Source organism: Anas acuta, chromosome 10 (genome assembly GCF_963932015.1).
Source record: "Anas acuta chromosome 10, bAnaAcu1.1, whole genome shotgun sequence".
NCBI lineage: Eukaryota > Metazoa > Chordata > Aves > Anseriformes > Anatidae > Anas > Anas acuta.
The window spans coordinates 8103147-8109771 of NC_088988.1; the positions used below are offsets into that span (position 1 = coordinate 8103147).

At 35.3% G+C, this 6625-nt stretch overlaps 1 long non-coding RNA gene across 1 annotated transcript in view; it reads right to left on the minus strand.

Annotated features, from left to right (window-relative positions):
- LOC137861842 (uncharacterized) overlaps nucleotides 1-4865 on the minus strand; it is an 85833-nt gene extending 80968 nt beyond the window's left edge. Inside the window, exon 1 of the long non-coding RNA XR_011099885.1 lies at nucleotides 4730-4865. This is a non-coding gene — a long non-coding RNA (uncharacterized lncRNA). The remainder of the gene's footprint in view (nucleotides 1-4729) is intronic.
- Between the last annotated feature and the right edge of the window lie 1760 nt (nucleotides 4866-6625).

Genomic DNA, 6625 nt, shown 5'->3' on the forward strand with positions numbered 1-6625 from the left:
TAATCACCTCTGAAGATAGTCTTGATTTTTACCAGTACTTTTATTTTATTTCCCATTCTTTTATCACATTACGTGTGATTACTCAAATGAATATTATTTGCATTAAAAATAGGGGGGAAATGGTAGTTTGTTAATGGGTCAGAACTTCAAACAAAACTTCCAGGACAGCCAAACAGTTCCCGGTTTTATTGCAAGTTCAGTGAAAAGTTTGCCTGAAGAGCACCATAATTCCACAGGACAGCAGCCAAGGCCTTACTTGCAGTGGTATAGTTTACAAGTGTTCGTGTGGATTAGTGCATGGTATAAAAGGTGCAAAGATTTAGTTAGAGACTGTTCTCCTTCTAAAGAAAAAAAATCTTTCATCAATTATTAAATTGTCTTTTATTGTATGAAAATCAACTAGCCTGGAAACATTTTATTGTAAACATATTTATATGAACTAATAAAGCAGTAAATGCCTAACTTTAAAAAATAAATAAATATTGTGTAGTCTGTACTTTAGCAATTTCTTTACAGCAAACCTCACTTTTGAGCAACTGTTCAGAAATAATTCAGACTGATAAAAAAAATAATTTGACAATAGCTGTTTTACTGCCCTATATCATTATTTGTGAACTACTATTGGGATTCATTTTTAATCACTTACCAAGTGCTAGGTTGATTTAAAATAAGAGTAACGACAAGACATAAGATGTAGATCAGATGTGAGAGTTATCATAACCAAATAATTCACAAAAACACCATGAACATACATCATAGACTAAGACACAGATGAAGACTTCGTGGTAAAGGGATTTGAAAGAACCAATCTTTGTTCTTCAGCATGAATCTTTTCAGCATGACAAATTGAAATACTTAACATTACTCAAAGTTGTACATAGAAGTAGCCAGGAGCTACTGCTCTTACATTTCTTCTATGTGTTCTGCTTCAGTGAAAAAACATTTTTATTTTCCTTTTCTTTATTTTTGTTACTCTCATTTGTTGGTTTCTAATGTAAATCCAAGTTTTCAGTGAAATTATTTGCAAACTTCTGGTTTGAGGAACAAATCTGGCAAAGCAACAAATGCTTAGTTCACCTTGTTCCTCTGGCTACCTAACAACATTGATTAAAACACTCAGCTCCATGGGTTTTTCAAATGTAGTGTGAATACCACATTTTTTTTATTTTTTATTTTGTCATGAATGAGGTTTTCAGTTTTTGTCTAGTTAGACAATGGTTACTGCTCTATTGCATCAGCTGTGCTGTGGTGCACCTCTATAAGGTGTTGTCACTATGTAGTGTAGTAGAAGTTGCATATTCCTAAGTAATTTTTGTCTTAATTAGCATACCATAGGACATATATAGGGCATTACAGAGGATCTCTGTCTCTTTGAAGCTTATATTCAAATGTTTTAGGTTGAGTAACCAAAATAATATGCTAAAAATAATCCCCTTCTTTCATCACAGTTATGGAATTTTGCACAACCATTCTGCACTGGCATTAAAACAGCACTTCCATTGACATCATAACCACTCAGGCACTTGCACTGACATTGTAATGACTCCTCTGGGGCTGTTACCATATCGATGGAAGTATGAGAGACACTTCATTGACACTGTAACAGCTCCAGTGCCTGGAATGCGATCTTAATGGCTCCTCTGGGGCTGTTACCATGTCAGGGAAAATATATATGAGATACTTCCATTGATGCTACAAAAGCACTTACACCAATATCAGAAGTAAATCCACAGAAAATTGGCAACAAAACTTAAATTATTGAGCTAAACCAAAAAAATAAAAAATAAAAAAAAAATTACAAGTGCACGAGGAAGATAGATATTTTCGGGAGATGGGCATTTGTTTCAACTTTGCTGAAACACTCATACATACAAATACCAGAAGTAGGCAACAAATAAACACACATCCCTCCAGTTAATCAGTGGGCAGACAGATAAAGAGTGTCTAAAATCGCTCCTCATCCATAAAATGGTAATAAAGGTATTTATTAAGTGCATGAGTTGCACTTAAAATGAACTTTAAGTTACTTCTGTAGTCAGTTATGTTCCCTTAACACTTCAAAAGAAAGAAAAACCACAACACTACAAAAACCACAGCTGTTCCTTCACACTAATTAAGAACAGATTTCTAAATAGTATTCGGACTCAGAACTACGGAATATATACAGTACTCATATTATGAACATAATCTGCCACAGTTCTCAGTCTAGAGTCAAATTAATGCTTTACAATTCCTTAAGAAAAGTAACAAAGGGTTAGAAATCAAAATAAGTAATTTTCTCTCTATGCATTTTTCATGGTATACTTGAACAGTGGCAAGTGCTAATCCTTCAAAACTCAATGTTCATGGGAAAATTGCTGATGTAATGAATTCATCATATGAGGCCGCAAAGTAATTAGCGATCCATGAGCAATTTGTTAAACTAAATAAACAAATCCAATTAGCTTTGACCAGCTACATATAACTAACTACAACCAAGAATTCTAATTACTATTAGAAACCTTTATTTTCTTTTCCTCTTAGCATCCACTCCATGGGCTCAAATTTTCCATTAAGAGAACCCCCTTTAATAGACCGATCCTACAAGAATTGCTTTTGTAGCCTGTACAACATTGCCAGGATCAAAGACCTGGTGCTGAAGTTCCATGTTTATAACCTAGGAGATTTCCAGGAAATGTCTAGGAAAGCTCACAAGAGGTGATAAACACAATTCCATACTGAGTTAGAACAGGAAGAACAGCACTCTAGTACTTATCAGCCATCACAATGTTTTATCACACGTACACATCATGAAATGAAGAAATCCCGTACTATGAAGAAGAAATGACTATTGACAGAATTTCCTCTTGACTTCTATTGTTTTATAGATCATTTCCAGACAGCAACTCTGCTATGTAAAAATGAAAGTTTTATATGTTAATTTCAAAACTGTGTGATTTAATTCTTGTAATTGTAAAATACTTCCCATGTATTGACTTTAGAGTTTGTTGCATAAAATCTGGATTCAAGACAGTTGTTCATATATGTGAAAAATCTGGATTCAAGACAGTTGTTCATGAAACTGAAAAATGTGCTTTCCTATATATGCTGGAATGTTTGTGCATTGAACACGGAAGCTAAACATTAGTGAAAAGGAGCTTATTAAAAAAATATAAATAGAATAATGATACACTAGTACCTCAGACACTACTCACATTTTCCTGATGCAATCCTACCTTCATTAGTAAGATGTCTACTTTTGAACTCCACTGCACTTTTGAATTCAATTCTTCTTTTGCTTAAAATTTACCTGTAAACTTAAAGGCTTTTTTTTTTTTTTCAGCGTTATGCAAGAAAGTTGGCCTACAAGATTCTGTCTTGTGAAATATACCATTAAATATTTTGACCTCAGAGAGAAGTCATGTTTGTGATGCCTAGAGAAGCCCACATCGCAGTACAGAAACAAAACTGCTATGTTGTGACTGAATTGCAACATCTTCAAGCCTGTTGAAGCTGACAGTAATTGTCACACACCAGACTATAATAGCAGTCAGAGAAATAAAAGACAGACAACCTTAACTTGGAAATAAAACATCTTACAAGGGAAAAGTCGCTAGAAATACAGAAGACATCTGAAGAAAATTTAGGCAATAACTTAAATGTGTGAGCTATCAGTGTTCAACACTGATAAGGACAAAAGCAACAGCTTTATTGCATCTGTATTTTGCAACAATTCCATATGAAAACATGAAAGAACGTGAAACTATAAACGAGTTTTTTTTAACTATCCAGAAACTGAAGATTGGGTCATCCTTCAAATGTAAAATCCTGCTATAATGCTGTAATTAGAAATCTGCACCCCACTCCCCCAGACAGCATACTGACTACAGAAAACTCACAAATAAAGCCATCAAGACAGTTGCATTTTGCTCTGCAACAGAAGCTTCGTAACACACAAATAAATTAATAATAATAATAAAAAGTCCTTAGTACTACAGGAATTAGCAGTAAAGATTAGATTACAAGCCTATCAAGTCCTTGGCTTTATCAAAAGTTTTGCTTGTGGTACAGGTGTAGTCAAGATGACAAAAAGAAAAAAAAAAAAAAAAAAGGAAGGAAAATCAATTTGTACTTTGTGAGACCAGTAACTGTCTGTGATATTGAACATGCTTATAGCTCTGAAACTTATTAGCTACAAGAATCCACATATGGAGCAGATATCATGATTGCTAGGAAGAATTTTAAATTTATAAACATATGACTAAAAAGAAAATAATATATTGAGGATAAAAACACTTCCAACAAATTCATTGTTGATGGGGAGGCATGTTGCACTGAGGATTCCTGGCACTGGTTGTTGCAAGGCTAGAAATGGAGCACAAAAGCTAAAGACGAATTCCCTGACAGGAACAGACCAGTAACTTTAGGACAAGTTGGGAAAACATTAGGACACTTGTTTGAGAAAGGGGTGAGTTTTAATACCTTCCCAAACCTCTTTGTTAATTTCAGTGTAAAAACAACCAAGAAAGTTAGCTTTAAGGTGTACATTGTCCTCAGAGTCCCCTGGCCCCACAGAAAAGTTTCTGTGGGGAAACAATTGTCAATGCACATGACATAGTCTGAAATTAAGGTGTTATGACAGAAGGGACAGAGGCCACACCCTTACGGCCACAGTCATCAATTCCTAGAGAAGTTACCCAATGCTGACCTCCCCACTTCCCCCCAAAAATACCAAAACCAATCACCATACCATTAGCAGCAACAAAGCAGTAAGGTAAGGCAGTATTCTCCTTCACAGTGTGCTTTCCTGTGGTGTCACAGGCTGAATTGCTCCTCCCAGCTTGTGCAGGCTGCGGAAATACCACCATTTCACCTCGGCCTAGCAGCCCAGCCCTGCCCTGCTCAGTGCCTTCTGGAAGCTTCCACAGCAGAGCATAGCGAGATAACACAATGGCAGGGCACGTTCCCCCTTACAAAATAAGGACAATCCAGGGGTTTTCTTCAGATTTTGTTAAGCTCTTTTGAACAGTGGAAAAAGATGGAAGTAGTTTTACCTCACACTTACCAGAGAGGCCTGCTGTGCCTTGCTGGTATTGAGATAACACAATGCTAGTGGTGTTGTGTTGAAGAAACTTCTGTGTTTTTTTGTTTTGTTTTGTTTTGTTTTTTGTTTGTTTGTTTTGTTTTGTTTTTTAATAAGAAAAACTGCTTCAAGTTGTGATTTTACTGTTATTCCTCAGTGCTCCAAGTAAGTCTGTGTTGCGATTTGTTAGTAGCATGGTATAAACCTTTCAAGTATGCTAGTGTTGTGTTGTTACTTTATACAATGTAAGTGCTTGTTTTCCTACTGCTTGTTAAAGTTAAAAGTTACGGTTCTGATCTACTATGTAACTTCTACACCTGGAACTGACCAAGGTGCTTGTAGAAGCTTTCCCCATTTTAGAATTTTGCTTTTTAAAATAGTATTAATGCTGCTCTGGAGTGCTACAGGATAAGGGGGATTGAGGAGGCAGGTGTTATGGAGGGATGTGTGTCCCTTCCATGAAGGATTCAGGGATTGTTAACACATAAATTGTGTTTACTAGCTAATTAAATCTATAATATTATACCATGTTATGAGATGTCTAGCAGAAAATGGCAATACAGATAGTTCTAAAAGTCTAATCAGTTCAAAGAAAGCCTTATATACTTAATTGTATTTCTAATAAGAATTTAAGTTTAAAAGAAAAAGTGTGTTGAAATACACCCATAGTTACACAAGAGAAAAGGGCATAAAAGACTTCTTTCAATAGTTTCTTATTTTCATAATGCTAAACTTTTTGTGCTCCTGTTTTGCTATGAGTCTGAATAGCTCTTTCAGTAAAATACCTCAAAGAAAAGCTCATGTCTCATCACTCAGATTTCTTTCAGCTTGTGTTCTATTTAGGGAGGTGTGGGGTGGTAAATACATTCAAGTTTTTCTCTCAGGTTGGGGGGAAATGTTGCGCTGGGTTACACTTATGCAACCTCATGTTGAAAAGGAATTATTCTAATTATTGTTTGATTTAGAGTTCTTGAAGTAAAACTAGATTTTCTATTTGCAAGATGAAGAAATGGTTGTTCATCTTGTTTAGTCAAATATTTATTGTTTCTTGGGGGTTTCAGCATTTGTTATTGATAGACTTCTACTAGGCAAAGTTGGCTTTCTGGATGAAGGGGGAAAAAATCTAAACATAACTTTCTAGCTAGAAAAGTTGGGCGTTCACGTGAGATTTTAAAGCTGTTCTGAATTTATCTCTACTGACTATAAAATGATACACTTCTAAAAATTCAGAAGTTAACGTAAAGTACATAAACTGTTCTTTAATATGTGGTAGTGGGGAAGCTGCTCTAATTCAATGGCAAGCTTGGCTGTCTGTTCATTAGTTACTTGGAAATTCATGTTTCAGGAACATGACAAAGTTTTGCAGGTACTGATATTGTTAATGTTGATAGAATATAAGGAGTTAGATTTAGTTTAAGGCTGGATATTGTATAAACATTGATGCTTATCTTTGTAATATAAATCTATACTGTTCCCTGTTATATACTAGTCATTTCATTTTAACAGAGCCTGTTCCTGCCATCGGCAGGAGGCAGAGACGCTGCGTGTGTTAGGTGTGAGCAA